Source organism: Nematolebias whitei, chromosome 16, assembly GCF_014905685.2.
Source record: "Nematolebias whitei isolate Nwh7 chromosome 16, NemWhi1, whole genome shotgun sequence".
Classification (NCBI taxonomy): Eukaryota; Metazoa; Chordata; class Actinopteri; order Cyprinodontiformes; family Rivulidae; genus Nematolebias; species Nematolebias whitei.
Window position 1 is genome coordinate 8,227,482 of NC_056513.1, and position 19,014 is coordinate 8,246,495.

The window sequence follows — 19,014 nt, forward strand, 5'->3', positions numbered from 1 at the left end:
CATCCATCCATCCATCCATCCATCCATCCATCCATCCATCCATCCAGTTCTGAAGTTGGGTCACAGGGGCAGCATCTTGAGCAGGGAGGCCCAGACCTCTCTGTCCACAGCCACCTCTTCCAGCTCTTCTGGGAGGACTCCAAGGTGATCCCAAGCCAATTGAGATACGTACCAGTAGTCTCTCCAGCGTGTCTTGGGTCTTACCCAGGGTCTCCTCCCAATTTGACATAACCTGTGCCCAGGGGGCATAATTACCAGATACCCAAACCACCTTGACTGGCTCCTCTTGAAGTGGAGGAGCAGCGGTTCTACTCCAAGTCTCTCGTGGATTCCTGAACTTCTCACCCTGTCTCTAAAGGAAAGTCCAGCTACCTTGCTGAGGAAACTCATTTTAGCCATGTGTATCAGCAACCTCATTCTTTCTGTCACTACCCAGAGCTCCTGACCATAGGTGAGGACCGGTAAACAGAGAGCTTTGCCTTAAAGTTCAGCTCCCTCTTCACCACAACGGACCGGTACAGAGTCCACAATACTGCAGATGCTCCACCAATCCATCTGCCAATCTCATGCGCCGTTGTTTCCTCAGTCGTGAACAAAACCCCCTAGATACTCGAACTCCTCCACTTGAGGCAGAACCTCACCCTCGATCTGAAGAAAGCACAATTGCATATTTTATGCAATTAGTCTTAAAAACATCAAAGTTCATGTTTAATAATCCAGGTAATGAATCCAACAAAGTTAAATCAGGTCCTCTGGATGGTTTCTTTATGTTGAAACATTTTGTCTTTCATCCAAAAGACTTCATCAGTCCAAAGGACCACAGCAAACTCAGTCTTATAAATAGCACCTTACACAGTGGGTCAACCAGTTTGATGGTGATAAGATGGTTTCTGGAGCCTGTTCTCTCCTCGGTCGACATCTCTGAGGCAGTCATGGCCAAAGAAAGCGTCCAGAGGACCTGATTTAACTTTGTTGGGTTTTTTTTACCTGGATTATTGAGCATGAACTTTGATGTTTTTAACCACTTTGGCCATGACTGTTTCAAACAAGTCAATGCGGAAGAGGGCGGACTCCAGAAACCATTTAATCACCATCAAACTGGTTGGCCCACTATGTGAGTATGCTGCTTATAAGGCTGAGTTTGTTGTGGCTCCTCAGACTGATGAAGTCCTTTGGATGAAAGGCGAAACGTTTCAACAAAAAGAAAGCTTTCAGAGGACCTGACTTAACTTTATTGTCGTCTTTAAAATAATATATTTTTGAGTTTCAAACCATGAAATTAGAGGTATTCACACCATGTGTTGGGTCCTGTACGTATGCAGGATAACTTTAGCTCAGTCTTGTTTTTAATCCTTCAGCAGGTTTTAACCCACATCTGCTCGACAGATCCAGCCTTTTCTGCACACTGCAGCGTTTTGACGGAGAAAAGGAGGAAAACCCCAGAACGTCTGGTTTTTCTTTTTTATTCTCATCAAAGATGTGCGTTGCTGCTGGCTCCTCTGCACTTCTTTGTTTCACTCCTCCATTCCTCCCCCACTCCCCCTCCAACCAGTGTCCGGCCTGTCTGCTGTGATGACCATTAAGGCTGGGCCGCCGGTGCCGGCGGGCCCGTTGCTTCTCTACTTGCGTCCCGGCTGCAGTGCAGCTCGCTTGCCTTGAGCTGCTAACAAGCTGTGCATCCAGACAGTTGATGGTACGATGAAGCTGTGCACTGGACCAACTCCTGAGACGAAGAACCGAAGTGCTGCTGAATCCCATCAGCGAGGCCCCGCACCCCTCCCCACTCTGCTGCCGAGACCCGACTGAACTGGACTTTCATTTACATCCAGTGCGGGAAGCTTTTCTGTGCATCTCTGTTATTTATTCTAATTTCATGAATAATTCAATCACAGAGCAGAACATAATGTGTGACCACGGGTCACCCAGGTCATGATGAAGTAACCGGAGTCCACACGGCCACGACTGAGACACGGTTAGATTCATCAAATGAGGCAGAAAAGAAGGCAAACAAAAAATATAAGACAAAATTAAATATCTATTTTGTTATAAAAACCTTTTCTCACACATGTGGACATGACTTTAGTGCTGCTAAATCGTACACGATGCACAAAGTTTGCTGCTAAACTGTTTTTTTATTTACAAGGTCTAAGACGCAGAATCTATTTTTATTTGATTGACAGCTGTACGCAGTTAAAGTTTACATGCTTTCATTCATTCCTGTCAATTCAACCAAAAATAATTTGAGTTTCAAATGTGCGTACAGTTTTCACGTTTTTCTGTTCGGTTTTTAAAAACAACGTTGCACCACGTTTAATTTGACAAACGGTTCGCTTTTAGAAGATGAAAGTTATGGAAACGGGTGCAATCCATGAGAGTTGCAGGTTGTGGGACCAAGTAGGATTTTTACAGCTTTTTAAGAAACTTTACACTTTTTTTTATTTTTATTTTACCATTTTGCTGCTGATATTAATCTGCAACCTACATGACTGAGGTCAGGAATTAAAAACACGCTTGGATCCCGCCACTACAAATTTAAACCTCCTTTGTGTTTCCATCCTGTATGGAGATATGTGGCTGTAAGAAACTAAATTTGCTGTTTCTGACCCTCTTGAAGATGCAGCACGACCTCCAGCAACACCAGATTGGTCCTGATGGGTCATGTTGAAAAATTCTGTTGCATGAACTTTGAAGCATCACAAATACTAAGCCAGAGTTAGGAACCAAACAATAACTTTACCTAATCTTGTGCTATGCTAAGCTAACACTGCCCTCACTGCCATGATGTTGCTTTGCACTTTTGGTGCCTTTGTGTGTAATTGTATGAACGCTTATGAAGCATAAACACTATTGTGATCCATTTGTCTTCCATTTGTTTTTCGGCACGATTCTCCTCCCAAGTTTTCATGCTATTCCAAAAAAATCAAAACGTTCGGCTCTTTCAGGACAATCTTGCTTTGACTTTTGGTATTGATGCAACTTTAGCTTTTTGAAATATTTAGCCTTTTCTGCCACTTTTATCTCATTGAAAATGAATTGAGCTCATTTTCCATCCTTCAAATCTTTAGATCTGTTTACAACCTTTTACTGCTCCTTTCACATTTTGTTCAGCTTCAGCTTCTTTCAGCTAATCTCAGCTGTTTATTTTCCAGCTGTTTAGTGCTTCTTTCAGATTTTTGTTGTTGTTGCTAACTACAACATTTTTGTGCTTCTTCTAACTTCTTTCGGCTAATTTCAGCTAGTTATGCTCCTTTCAGCTTGTCTGCAAGTTTCAGCTTGTTGTTTATTATTAAACTTTTAGCATTTTCAGCTAATGTTACATTTTTTTACACTCTACAAAAATTTTCAACCTAAATTGGTATACATCTGGTCTCTCCACTTCCCTCTGGTAATTTAAACTTTTTTGTTCATTTTTAGCTACTTTTCAGTTGTTGTTTTTTTTGCTTATTTCTGAATTTTTTCAGATAATTTTCACTTTTTTGTGCTAATTTCTACTTCTTTCAGCAAATGTGTGTTCTTTCTGCTTTTGGCTAACTTAAGCTTGTTATATATTTCAGCTACATGTTAATCTTTTTTTTTTTTTTGCTGATTTCTGCAGTTTTCAGATAAACTTAAGATTTATTTTTGGTAATTTCTGCTAATTTCAACCTAATTAATTTATTTCTGCTGATTTCAGCTTGTTCTGCTCCTTTTAACGTTGGTCTGCTTTTTCAGCTACTTTTAAGCCATTTTTGTGCTAAATTTAGCTTTTTCAGTTAATTCCACTTTTTTTTTAAGCTCATTTCACTTCTTTCTGGTACTTTAAGGTTCTTTCTGTCTTTTCAGCTACTTTTCTACATTTTTGTTTTTACCAATTCAAGCCTTTTTTTTTTAGCTAATTTATTCATTTTTGTGCTTGTTTCTGCTAATTTAAAACAAATTCAGCAAATACATGTTATTTCTGCTTTCTTCTGCTAACTTAAGCTTGTTCTTCGGTTTCAGCTACATTTCAGCATGTTTTTAGCTCATTTCAGCTGTTTTTTTTCCATCAAGTTCTATGAGCATTCACAATGAATTTTTGCAGGAAATGTAATTTCTCTAGTTATTGTTGTCATTGCTCCTCTCTTATTTCTTTGCGCTTTTGGCAGATGGACCATGGTTCTGATAAAACAAGGGCATTTATGGAGCACGTTCTGACCACTCAAAGCGACTCTATATGGCATGTCACATGCGTATTCACACAGAGATGTACAAATCAAGAGCAATTTAGGGGTGTGTGTCTGCCCAAAGGCACTTTTGACAGTTGGTGGGAGGATTCAATCTACAACTGGCAACTCTTGGTTTCTGATTTACAGCCATTCCAGAGTTCTTTACAACTTTTTGTAGTTGCTGCTGCTGCATGCTGTGAAGCTGAGTACCAACATCGTTTTCTTGGTACAGTTTGCATCTTGTGTCCAGATACGTGGTGTGCACTGATGTAAGACCAACATTTTCTACTCGTCAAAAACCATGATCCCAAAAGAAAGTGATGTGTGAGTTACTGATGTGGGTTAGGGTTGGACTTTACTTGAAGATAAGGACAGAGGACAAACTGTCAAGCTGAGATCTACAAGAGGAAAAACAACGGCGGGCAACCAAAATACAGAAGATGGCAGGTGAAACCATGGCTGACAGAAGACTGATGCAGGCTGATGGACAAAAAGATACTGCTACACACAACAAAGTCACAACAAAGTGCAAAACAAGAAGGCAGCTTGACCACAGCAACATTGCTGCCATCATGCTCACACTGTAACTTTCTCAAATATACAATAAGTACCTTCATTATTGAAATTAAACTCTTTATATCCCCAATGAAATTCATTTGCTGCATTTTTCTCTTTCGCAAATGTGAACAGATGTGGAGCAGACAGCTGCCATCTAAGATACCCGAGGGATTAAAAGTTTTGCTCAAGGGCCCAGAGTGGGGCAAATGAGGGTGGAGGCAGGTGTGGGTGCTTCTCCTTTCCCACCCACATTTTATGTCTGTTCGAGGATTTGAACCAGTGACATGCTCACCATCTCTAACCTCTGCTCCCACATCATGATTACATCGTACACATCAAAAGATTTCCATTAAATTAAAATATTCATCTTTTTTTTTTTACTTTTTGATTCATGCATAAAGAATATTAAAATATACTAACATATGTGACAAAGTAAGAACAGTACGAGGTATTTGATGGAGTTAAAATCACATGAAAACATTATTTTTCTGAATTACCGGATACAGATTCTCACCACAAAGATGACTGGTTTCATTTGAGAGCCTGTAAATATTTACTCTTTTTATAGTAATTAAATTGTGCATTTGATTTTTTTTTTTTTTTTTTTCAAAGTAAAAAAAATAAAAAAATAACAAACTGGAACATTTTAGTAAAACTATTATTATTTAAGACTATTACGTTGTTCGGTTCTTTCGGATGTCCAGCTCTGCTCTTGCCTGTTTTAAATTCATCACTCAGCAGCTGACCTGAATCTGCCACTTCTCACTCTGCTTCACTTTTGATGAGCTTCTCCTCATTTCCAAACAGAATCAAAATACTCACCTGATACTAACAGTGCCATAGTAGCAACAGAGGGGAGGACGGACGCAGCAGAATAAAAAAAGAATGCTTTAGATAAACGATAGGAGGAGGTCCAACAAGACAAAGAAGGCCGATGAAGCAGGATGTTTCTCCTAAGGAGCTGACAGCAGCAGCGATGGAGCTGGGAGCAAACAGCATTTTGCCCTTAACGGTCCCTATCAGCCCCGATAATCAATGAACGCTTAGGGGACGACTTGCCAACAGTTTTCTGGAGAGAAAGAACAGACTGTAGGCGTCAGCCAAGTTAGCAATAAGGAGATATAAATGACCCAGTAATTGCTATGGCTCTGAAACTGAAGAAAATATTGAGTTAAGGCGAGGGTCTGCAGCTTCAGCTCTGCAGCCACATGCAGCTCTTTGGTCCCTATGCAGCGGCTCTAAGTTTTGACCAAAACTAACATAAAACCGAAGTTTATTGGTTTTTGTACCAACAATAAGAAATGGCTATAGCAGCTTTCTGGTCTTTTCTGTTGCCAACATGTGAATGACACAAACACAAGGAGTAAAACTTGAAGACCACATCATGCTAGAAGTTAACCACTTGTTTCAGCTCATTTGTGTGATCCTTTTCTCAAATCCACCAATTTTACCCTTAAGGCTGCTGTGAAGAAATATGGTGCGTCAACTTGATAACAACAAAAATAGAAGGAAAAAAGCAAAGTCAAAATAAATGGAAATAGTTATTTTCATTTTAAAATTCAATTACGTATCCAACAAACTGGGCTAATTTTTAACTTTATGCTTTATTACTTCATAATAGGGTATTTTATGAATTGTTTCCACAATAAATAAATAAAAAAACTCACTTAAACCTGCATATTTGTTTGGATTTTTATAAAAATGGTAAACAAAATTCTTCCTTACATAAATCCAGGCTTTTCTTTCGCCCTAAAATAGACAAATATCAATTAATATAAATATACCGTACTTGCCACCGTACACGTTGCACCGCCGTATAAGTCCCATAAATGTCTAATAAAGTGGAAAAAAAGAAATACGTCTTTTATGCGCATCTGTTATGCGTCACCTCTGACCACCCAGAAACGTGGGCCGGTGTGCCAAAAATCGATTGGCTGCCAAATGCTGGCCGTGGGAGCGTGCACAGGAAGACTTTAACAAGAATTTAACAAGATTAACACTTAAAAACAATTATTTGTTTGCTCGAAATTATAGCAAAGGTGTGTCTCAGTTGAACTTTTCTTTAATAAATGCACTTCAATGGTGAAATCAGCTGCATTTTGCCTGGACGACGCGGGGAAATGCAGCTGATTTGACTTTTGCTCCAGGAGTTCCTGAGCGAGACGAAGGCGGCTTGGTATGGCAAGCCAAGTGTCTCATTAATAGCCATTTTAACTATTAATGAGTCACTTGGCTTGCCATATTACTCGAGTGCCCTCAAGTAGTTGGAAATGGTAGTGTTCAATATTTTTCATGTCAGAATGAATGAACTCATTAGATCTCAGCCAAAAATTGGATTATTAATATGGTGATCAAAACATAAGTCGCTTTACTGTATAAGTCGCAGGGCATGCTAATTTATGTGAAAAGGTGTGTTTTATACAGCAAAAAATACAGTAATTTGATATTTTAGTTTCATAACATCACACCTACTGGCCAGAAAAGCACCCTCCAACAGGCTTGAAGTGGGCCATGCACCACCAGTTGATATTCACAGCTTTAGCAGGTTTTGCGGCTCCATAGACATTTTATTTAGTGTGCAATGGGGAAGAAATTGCTCTTTTGATCATAAAGGTTGCAGACCCCTATTAGAGAATGCAATAAAACTGAAAAATGAATTATTCTTCCCTGAATTTGAATGGGTCCTGACTGAGTCAGGAGTTTTTTATTTTTTGGTAATGTAGCATTTATATACCATTTGTAAAATCTCTCACGAAGCATTTGAATGTTCTGTGGAGAAATCAGCTCTTTGACAGACATTTCCCCCTTGATATGATACGCCACATACGAGTGCAAGTGGCGCAGGAAAGGGCAACACAGGGGAGCCACCAAGCATATTTTATTGTGTCACAAATGCGCTGAACAGCCGGTTGTAGGAGGCGAGGAGGACTGACAAAGCTGGTCTCACGGTGAAAACGGTCGGGCCGTGCAATCATTAGAACACCGATAAAAAGGCTGGCGGTGTCCTGGAGTAGTGACTGGGGTTTGTAGATTCATCTCCCCACCCCGCCTTAATGATTTTCCCAGTGAAAGAGGGTAACCTTGAGTCCCGCAGGGCCTCTGTTCATATAGCAAAGAGGAGGTGTCTCAGGGAAAATGAACCCATTTCTGCTGGCACTGCTGTTGTGGTCATGTGAGCGTTGTGTTTATTTCAGGGTGCATGTTCTTCTCAGATTGGTGAAGTCATCCAGCACATGTTCAAACACCGAGATTGATTTTGCGCTGTTTGTCGTTGGTGAATCAGTATCGTGCATGTGTAGATGTCTTTTAAAGAAGATGAACAGAAAACATAATCTTTTATTAATGATAAACAATCCTTTACTCCTTTTACAAACCTTGAGTTTGACTCAAATCAGGGAAAGTCTTTAATTGATCTTTTTTTGCCTCAAATTGAGGAAACCCCATTGAGTCCCAGACAAACTGGTAATCCAAATAATATGAGCTGCATTTTGAAACTGAAGATGTTTCTCAGGGTTAATATTCAAACTATTCAACAAATTAATTGTGTTTTCAGCAGAAAGTACAGTCTCACTCAGTAAATCTGTTTAATCTCAGGATTTAAACATCTTTCAAAGAGCCAGTTCACAGTCCATATGACTGAATAATCTGGCCTTGTTTTAGGCTCTTGGCTCAGTAGAGACTCTTGAGTAATATGAGGGGATATGATTCTGCCTTACATGAGAGTAAAATGATTGATCACATAAACTGAATGCTCTGTCCGCATCTGGTTCACCTTATGGACTCAGACTAACCTGAGTCATTCACTAATGTTATCCAGTTCACTTGAGTCACTTGATTGATGTGTCCTCTCTTTATTTAACAGTAGCAAGTCCTGCCTGCTAACGCACCAAGGGGCATGGACAAGAGGCCGACATGTTGGACTGATGTCTGGGGGTTTCTGGTTCTCTGTCCCTAAGCTTGCTCTCACTCCTTTCCATAGTCGCCTGCCTTGTACCTTGTCACTTTAGTTAATGATTGTTAGCTGTGTTTGGAAGGTAACGGAAGTCCTTGTGTTCCAGTTTTGGTTGCAGTGTTAGATCCTGGACCATAAGGTGAGGGTAATGACTCTAATCCACCAGTCATCTGCTGGGTGGTTGTGAGCTTCTCCCTTCTTCATATTTCGGCTTTTCCCTCTTCAGGGGTCTCCACAGGGAATCATCCTCTTCCATCTCACCCTGCCCTTGTGTCCTCCTTCTCACTCTGTCCTCTGCATCCTCTGTCCTTACTCAAACACCCTCCATGTCCTCTGTAAATGCATCCATATATCTCCTCGTTGTCTCTTTTCCTGGCAGCTGCATTTAGAACAACCTTCTACCAATACACCCACTGTCCCTCCACTGGACATGTTCAAACCACTGTCCTTTCCCTGGACATGTCCAAACCATCTCAGTCTGGCCTCTCTATCTTTATCTCCCAGTTGTACAACCTGTACTGTACCTCTGGTGATCTCATTCCTAAATGTATCCATCCTTGTCACTCCTAAAGAGAACCTCTACATCTTCATTTCTGCTACTTCCAGTACTGTCTCCTGTCTTTTTGTCCATGTCTCGGTCTCCAGACCATACAACATAGCTGGTCTCACCACTGTCTTGTAAACTTTTTCTTTGACTTTTGCTGCCACTTTTTTTTGTCACAAATCACTCCTGAAACTTTTCTCCATCCACTCCATCCTGCCTGGACTCTCCTCTTCACCTCTTTACCACAATCCCCATTTTCCTGGACAGTGGACCAAAGTACTTGAAGTCATGCACCTTTGTGACCTCTGCTCCTTGAAGACTCTCTGTTCCACCTCCTCCCTCTCATTCACACACATGGACTCTGTCTTACTACGGCTGACTTTCATTCCTCTTTTTTCAAGTGCATACGTCCACCTCTCTAAGTTCTTTTCCACGAGTTCCTTGTTCTCACCACAGATCACAATGTCATCTGCAAACATCATAGTCCTCGGGGATTCCTGCCTGACCTCATCTGTTAGTCAGTCCATCACCAGAGCAAACAAGAAGGGGCTCAGAGCCGATCCTTGACGCACCCCCACCTCCACCTTGAAGCTATCTGTCTCTCCTACAGCACATCTCACCACTGTCCTGCTGTCCTCATACATTTCCTGTACCAGCTTATCATGTCCTGCTGTTGTCACAGACTACAATATACTCATCTTTTTCTTAGCATGTGACATATTGAACAACAATGTGTTCAGATTTAATGGCTGGAGTTGGTGTGTCTGCTGTTATTCCAGTGAGTTTTCAACACAAATCATGGATCCGAGTGAGGAATCCTGTTTATATGGAGAGTCCGGTAAAGAGCAGCAGTCTGCCGGAGGTCATGTAGGATCTGGGTTAACAGAGACCTCAGACTCATGAGTCCTGATTCAGTGTGAGGATTCAGATCTTTATTCTGGCTGAGTCTGGAACCAAACAACTCTTCTGTAAATCACAGTGCTGAAGAAGATGACGTTTAAGTGAATCTTCTTTGAACGAATGCGCCACAAAGTAAAGTAAATTAAAACCAAGATTTTTTTTTTTTTTATAGAACAAAGACATTTACATTATGTGTGAAAAGCTTTCAGATAGTTTGACTTACAGTTTGTTTTGATCAGATTCTGTTGCTCCAGCATGGGACCAAGTACGTCCACAGCTTGAAAAGCAATAAAGTGTGTGTGCGATACAAGTGGTCTGGAAAGTCAGTTTTTGTTTACACAAACGGCACAGAAAGCTGCTGTTAACTACGTGCACGCTGTCTCGCTGTAAGTGATTCTCACACAAACTCACTCATTTGTTGATCTTGTTACCTGGACGTCGGCTGCATAAACTCAGCGAGACGTCCAGAGCGAATGCTGCTCTCATTTGTGTTCAGAGCAAAGTGTGAAAGTTTCAGAGCTGGAGTGCCTACCAATGACAAGACAATATAAATCAAGTAAACATCCAGCACAATCTGAAGGAGTTCACAAACATGTGCCATCTGTTAGCACTTGGAGTGCATGGTGGGGATAACTCTTAGCTACTACCACGCTAAAGTTTAGCTCAATGTGGGGAAAATAGATTGAATCAGAGCCACGTTTGGGTTGTGGCAGCCATCTTGAATCATGTTGACTCTAAACATTCAGCAGCTGCAGATCAACATTCAGTGATTACATTTTGAATGTTTCATTAAATGCTCCTAACTCTTTCTTGAGATATTTTACTAACAGAGAAAACAGGCAACTGCAGTTCATAATCTCATACCCTTTAATGGCAGCAGGCTATGGTAATCTGAGAAAACCTGACAAACTTATTTAACTTCAGTAAAATACAATAAAAACGAGCGTTGAATGGTTCAGTCCTATCATTCACGTCACGGAGCAAAGAGGTGGACTTGTCCATCGGTCTGTGCATGTTGTGAGCACGATAACTTGAAAAGTAAACTGGGTTGTCACTGTATAATCCAAGATGGCTGCCACCATGTATGTGTATGTACTGTAAGTCAGCTGTCCCGATCAGTTAAAATTCTGCCAAATTGATTTGTGATTGCTTAAAAGTATAGTTTTCTCAATTTTGGGGGGTGGCCCTTGGGGTGGCAAAAAGATTAATGTATGGTAGCCAAGGCCACCATTGTCCACCCCCTGGCTCCATTATTGCACTTGATGGTGGATAAAATTGGTTCACCGGGATCGGTCACTCTGCGGCGCCTCGGACGAACAAATATCTTTAGAAGTTTGGTGAAATGTATTTTCTTTTTGCAGCTCACACTTTTAGATTTTAGATTTTCCTACCCCAAGATAAAATGCTCCAGATGGAAACGTGTTTGAACTTTTACAAAATCACATCATAATAAATAAATCACATTTCCTCGGGAGTGTTTGGGGCGGGGGGTGTCTGGGGGGGCGTCTCTCTACAGGGACGTGAAAGCAGCACAGTGACTCGTTGTTTGTTAGTCTAATCTTCACAACCTTCCCTGGAGATCGATACGTCGGAGAAATACTTTCTTCCTCTGACGGGCTGGAGAGGCTTTTGTTTCTTTGTGTTAAATACTCTGAGTTTATAAATGTTTTCTACACAGGCTTCATGTTTGTGTGTTCTGATACCTGAAATGGTTTAGAGTTTTAGTGGCCTCGGTAAAGATCTGTGAAAGAATCTTTTCATACCGTTTTTCTATTTAAAGTTTGTTTTTCTATTTATGCTTTCTGCTGCTTTAGCTTGTCAGGTGTTAAAACGGAGATGGGTGCCATGACTCTTGGTATTTGTAACTTTATACTTTTGATTTCGTTGCAATGAAAAAAAATTTTTTTTTTTTTACCTTGTGCAAATTTATCTTTGTGCTAATTTAGCTCTTAGGTATGATTTTAGATTTTCGAAGCTGTCTAGCTGATTTTAGCACTATATTTTCCAGTTAAAGCTTTTAGAAATGGTTGTGCTGCTTTTGTCTTGTTTTCTCACAGAGTCCTGGCCTGATGATGTTGATCTTCTGTGCTGGTCCATCCTTTTGACCAGTGGCTGTTTAGTTTCCCCGATGTAAGACTGATCACCCTCCTGACACTGAACAGCATACACAATATTACTCTGTTTGTGCCGGGGGACTGGATCTTTGGGATGAACCAGTATGCATCTCTTCGGAGGTTGGGAGGAGATTCCAGGATTGGCCCAAAGCTGTCTGGATATTCAACACCTCAGGACACCAGCGACTGTGGATACGTGGAACAAGATGATGGGATAAATGTACATTTCCTCTTTTATTTCACATGTGACTTGGTTGTGGATTTTCTGCAGACATGTTTTGCAGCAGCACACAGTCAAACTAACATTTACCTCTAAACAAAGAGTTTTAATTGGATAGCTCTGTGCAAGGACGTTCACTCAAATTAGCATTTGAGTGACAGATCACATGTTGTTGCACATTTTTCTCTTTTGTCTTACAGAGAAAATGAGGAAAGATGTTTTAAGCTCATTTAACTGATCTTAGCCCTCTGTGTGTGTTGGGGGGAAGGGGGGGTAGAGGTTGCTCAAGCTGTGTCTGCAATTACAGTGATGTAGTGTGTTACATGGCTACACAAACACAATTTTCTCTGCGTGCAGGATGTGGCAGGGTGCTGCAGCATGATAAACTCTACCTTTGTTAATAACCCTTGTGGAAGGCATGTAGAACTTGAACCAGCTGTAACTAAATTATTGTTTAAGCTGCTGCACAGCTTTGAGCCATTTATCTTTTTACGCTATTGATTTTTGTTGTGGAAATGAGCTCTCGCCACATTTCGTGTAATGGCAAAACTCCATTTGTATGAATGATTATCTTAAAGTGTTTAAAATCTGAAGGCTATCTGATGAAATGATCTTTTTATCACAAAAAATCAGACAAAAATGGAAAATGGAAGTTCAATACCATCCATTTGATGTTTTTTTTTTAAACGTAATATCAGTGGCGATTATTTAAAAATGCAATAAATAAATAAAAACTAATAAAAAAATAAAATAAAAAACAGGCATTTTCTGTTTAAATTCAGTCCAGAAAAAACAGCCACTTCAAATGTTGTCAGACATTAAATGTCCATTATTAGTTGTTATCTCTATAGGTTGCGTTCAGGCTGTACCTCCTAGTACAGGGGTCTGCAAGCTGCGGCTCTGGAGCCACATGCGGCTCTTTGGTCCTTCTGCAGCGGCACTTTCAAGCTTTGACCAAAACTGACATAAAACTGAATTTTATTTGTTATACAAACAACAAAAAATGACTAGTTTTAGCTGTTTTCCTGTCATTTCTTATGCAAATATGTGAACACTGTAGTACAAGGAGTAAAACATACTTTAACTTGATGCTTTATTTCTTTTTATAAAAACTGTCTGCATAGTTTATAGATTTTATTTTTTTACAAAAGAGATTGTAAAAACTAATTCCCCCTTCAAGAATGTGGCCTTTTTTCTTCAGTAAATGTTAAACATCATTAGATATTTTTTGCTTTATCATGTCACCCCTGCTGGCCTCCAGGAAACCTAAAGTGGCCCATGGGCCACCAGTTGATAACCACAGTTGTAGCAGGTTGTTGCAGCTCCGGACACGTTTAATGTCGTGAATGAACACATAAAAATGTCTCTTTTGATCGTGAAGGTTGCAGACCCTTGTCCTAGTAGGTTTAAAGGTATGTTCTTATTGCTGATAATACAGTCAGGGAGTTGGGTTAAAGGTCAAGGGTCAGGGGTTTAGAGTCAGATGTAAGGTTAGGTTTAGGGAAAGGGTTTAATAAAACTAACACAAAAAAAAGCAAGCTTCTGGTTTTAGACACAGACGAAGCTGCATATTATCAGCGATAAGAACGTACCGTTAAACCCACTAGGAGGGACAGTCTGAACACAACTTATGGAGATAACAACTAATAACGGCCATTTAATGGGTGATAGCATTCCCAAACTACAAACATTCACTGTTCAAACCCCTCAGAGACGGGGGACATTGGCGTATCGCTCGTAGACTCTCATTCCCCCGTATATTTAGATGATGCAATCAAACATTAGGAGCAACATTAAATATGATTTCTCTCATCCAGATCTGTCACAAGTTTGAAATGGAATGGGTGTCAACATGCAGGAAAATAAACTGAAGGCCGGTTTTCTGAGTGCAGGGAGAAGGTGTGCAGCAAGGCAGAGATAAGAGCGTCTGCAGCCAGACGTTCAGCCCGTCTGCAGGGAGGAGGAGGACCAGATAAGGACTGCAGCTCTTCAGGGCTTCGAAGGCTCAAATCATCTGCGTCACACTCTTTGAATCTCTACAATTTTGCCTTCAAGTGAATTAGATATCTGCACCTCGCTGACATTCAAAGAGAGTGGAGAAAATAAGAGACTTTCCCTCTTTTGGGTTCCTGGGACCGTTTGCCTGTGTGCATGGATTTGTGCAGACAGATGGAAGAATCGGCAGCCAGGCGCTTCTCAGCGGGCGAGTGTTGGCGAGTCCGTTTGAACAGCTTCACACAGAACCTTTGTGTCCAAGACGAGGTGAAAGGATGTTCGAGGAGGAGCCCATTGTAGGAAGGAAACGCAACTTCTCTCATGTCAGGTGCCCTCATCCCAAAGCTTGAGTTCATCAAGACAGCAGTGATTCACTTCGACAGGTTCTCAGAAAACACCATGCAAACATTTAGAAGTGCAGCTGGATTCACATGAAAACTGAACAAAAATACAAAAATACATATTTAAATGAAAGACCATAGAGCGACTGAAAACTACGTCATCATAGTGTCAATATAATCAAAATGAACATTAGAATATTAAAGCTAAAAGAAGCTTCTTCCTGTTTTTACTCACCGGTTTCATCTAAACAGTTTTCTCCTGCAGACTAACTGGTCTTTTAATGAGATATGCAGCTGAGAGCTGAAACCTGGAGGTAAAACCCTTTAAACCCTGGATAATATTTTAAATCTCAGCTCAAGAACTCAGAAATATCAAGAAGTCACCTCCTCAGCACCTGAAATAACTTTTTACACTGTGTCCCTGTGATGGACTGAAGACCTGTCCAGGGTGTCCCCCACCTCTCGCACTGACTGCTGTATAAAAGCGCAAGTGACCCCTGACCTGAAAAGGAAGAAGTAGGTACAAAGAAATGGATGAATGGATTGATGGATGGATGTATAGTTTAAAATCATGCCTGACTCTTCAGTTTGTTTTTTTTTTGCCAGCGTTGTCTCTTCCTTCTCAAAGACTTTGTTTCTTTCCCAGAACTGCAGGATTCCCTGCTGCTTCTCGGGGAAATGGCTTCAATTAGCATTACGGAGGTGTTCTTCATTTGCTTTTGACTTGGTGTTTTTCATCATTTGTTCAAAAGATGAAGTGGGCAACACAAACAAAACCCATTATCATCGCCGGCAATGTGTGTTGTTAAGTATCCGCTGCCTCTTCCACGGACTATTTGTCTGTTTGCTGCCGTCTCCCTCAAGATTAAACGTTCTGCGTTAAAACTGGGCCACCCTGGCAGCCTGACAAATGAAGGCAGTAGCATGTTTAGAGACACCTCGTTCAACAGTTATTGAAGTTGATAACTTATAATTTGCATATAGATAAGGCATTCTTACCTGGACTAAATCTTTAGCATATAAAGTAGAATTGAGCCTTTTTTTATTTGTCTTCAAGCTGAATCGTCCTGACAAAAGCTGGCATATAATTTGGAGGTGGATTGATTCAAATGTTTGTGTGAAGCTTTGGATTCTGTGACGGCGGGAACGTCAGCGAGCCACTTGACAGTGTAATTACATATGACAAATGGTGATTAGGCCTTAAAGAGGATGCAAACAGAGAGTCTTTTTCTTTGTTTGGATAAACAACGTCTACTGCACAATTACCAAGTCTGGCTGAATTCAGCGCGTTAATACGGCCGCTGCAGGATGACTCAAGCATGAATCAACTGATGAATACACAGACAGAAAATAAGAATTTGTTCACATGTTCAGAATGAACTCACTGAACAGCCACATAATAGAAAACAGTGCAGTTAGGTTTGACTCAGGCTATGATCCTCTCCTTTAAATATCATGAACCAAAAGAAGTCACTAGTTTGATATGATCAGGTTCTGCTGAGACTGTTTGGATATTATCTGTAAACCAAACATCACTTTGACAAAACACCCGGCGTTCTTTTTTTTTTTTTGTCCCCCTGTGCAGAACAAAGAGGGGAAATGGAAACACCCTTCATCCTTCAGTGCACGTTGGTGATGATAACTTGAAAAATAAATTAGGTACAAACTTCCATTTTGGTGAGTAGCTACGTCTTAATGTAAGAAAGGTTCCTTTCGAAAATTGGGTTGCCATGTCAAAATCCAAGATGGCCTCCCCCATATTTATATAAACCATCCATCCATACATGCATCCAAACATACATTATCTTTACCCGCTTCTTCCTTTTCAGGTCGCTGGTGCCCACATCCAACAGTCACTGTGTGAGCGGCTGGACACACCCTGGACATGTCTCCAGTCCATCACTAGGACATATAGAGACAAACAACCATTCATTCTCACTCACACCTAGGGACAATTTAGAGTTACGAGTCAGTCTAACTTTTTAGACTGTGGGAGAAAACTGGAGTACCCAGAGAAAACCCATGCATGAACAGAGAAAACATGCAAACTCCACCCAGAAAGTTCCTGGGCTGGGATTTGAACCGGCGACCTACTCACTGAGAGGCAATAGCTCTACCAACTGAGCCGCCTATTATGCCAGCTATTTATTTAAACTAACCATGCCTATTATTTGAGGAAACTATGACTTTATAGTTTTTATGTTGCTCCTGGTGCTGCTCAATAACCCACTCAGACAAATCTAAGAAGGTTGACTCTGGACAGATAATTCATCCAGAAGACCTGACTCAAACTGACTATAGTTTCCTCAAATGGTTGGGGCGGCCGAAGATTATGCATGGTGACCATGGCCACCATTGGTCACTCCCTGGCTCCACCTTTGCACCGGGTGGTGATAAAATGTCTCCTTCCTCTCTCTGGGATCCGTCTCTCTGCTCTGCCTCAGACGAACCGAAAAACCTTCCTCTCTTCTTCTCCACAGCGTAACTCCTCCCCACCTAAATATTTTGCACGCAAATGTTAAGGTTTACTTCATTCTCTGTTTGATTCCAGTCCAGAAAAACACTCATCTCCAAAACTGCATTCACTGTTCAAACCCCTCACTGACGGGGACATCGGGGTACTGCTTGTTAATTTAATAGCTGCCAGCATTTTAAATATCCTTAAACTTTAGGTTTCTCTTACACACATAAAAGAACATCATGATTCATAAAGTGTTTCTAATAGTAACATACAAGACATCAATAACTGACCCCTCCAGTAAGTTGTCCCTCTGCCCCGGGATCTCTTCTTAAAAATTTAAAACTGAACCACCTCAGCTGACTCCACTGGTAAAGAGGAGCAGAGGAAGCGGAGGAAACCTTCAGAATTTTTTCTCTCAAAGAGTTGGATTTTCTTTGAAGTATCCCGTACTTTTCACTGTATAAGTCGCACCTTTTTGCATAAATTAGCATGCCCTGCGACTTACACACTGAAGCAACTAATATGTTTTTTTTTCTTCCCATATTTATAAATTATTTTTTGGCTGAGATCTGACAATTTCATTCAATCTGACATGGGAAATATTGAACACTACCATTTTCAGCCACTAGAGGGCCCTCGACTAAAATGGCGAGCCAAGTGTCTCATTAATAGGTAAAAGTTGCTATTAATGAGACTCTTGGCTTGCCATACCAAGCCACCTTCATCTTGCTCCAGACCTCCTGGAGCAAACGTAAAATCAGCTGCATTTCTCCGAGCCGCCCAGGCAAAATGCAGCTGATTTGACCATTAAAGCGCATTTATTAAGCAGAAGTTAAACTGAGACACACCTTTGCTATAATTTTGAGCAAATACATAATTTTTTTTTAGTTTTAATCTTAAGTTCTTGTTAAAGACCTCCCATGCACGCTCCCGCGGCCGCAATTTGGCTGCCAATCGATTTTTGGCACAACACTGGCCCACATTTCCAGGTGGTCAGCAGGGACGCATAATAGATGCGATATATAAGGTGAAGTGACTTATGTTTTATTCCCACTTTGTTAGCCATATTTGGACTGCTGCGACCTATATGGCAGTGCGACTTGTAAGACGGACATTACGGTAACTCTGAGCTCAATCCAGCTTCATGTAAAATGTTAAAACATTTTTAAAAGGATTGTGATGGAGCAAATATGTTTAATATGTGCTTTGTATTGTAAAAACTTGCGTTTATGCTGGATTTTAACCAGTACTTGAAATAAAATTGTATTCCAACTTCTTTGAATGAAATGTGAAGACTTTAGTCTGGTGACAAAGCTGAAAAATGTTCAGCTTCGTGCCGGCTTTTGTGACCCTAAGACTTTATTTCTGGGTCAACAACAAACGCCCGTGGCTAAAAGCAACAAATGTCACGGAGAGTCCAAAAATAGCTGTCCAGAGGACCGCACCTACTCGTGGTCAAGCCCAACGTGTTTACCTCACAGACAGAGAAGATGTCCTTTGCTCAGGTTGCTCTCGGTGCCAACGACGTCACTGACATGCTCTGTTCAGGTTTAAAGTGATGCAGAGGGTAAAAAAAAAATCATTAAATAAAGGCTAACAGCTGCTACATTAAAAAGTGTTTGTTCTCTGTTTTCTCAAATAAACTAAATTCTGCTCAAACTTTATGGAAGATTCTTGCTCATAACAAACTTTTTTAACAAAAAAACGAAGTCCAGATGACATGATTCAACCTTTTTTGTTGTTAT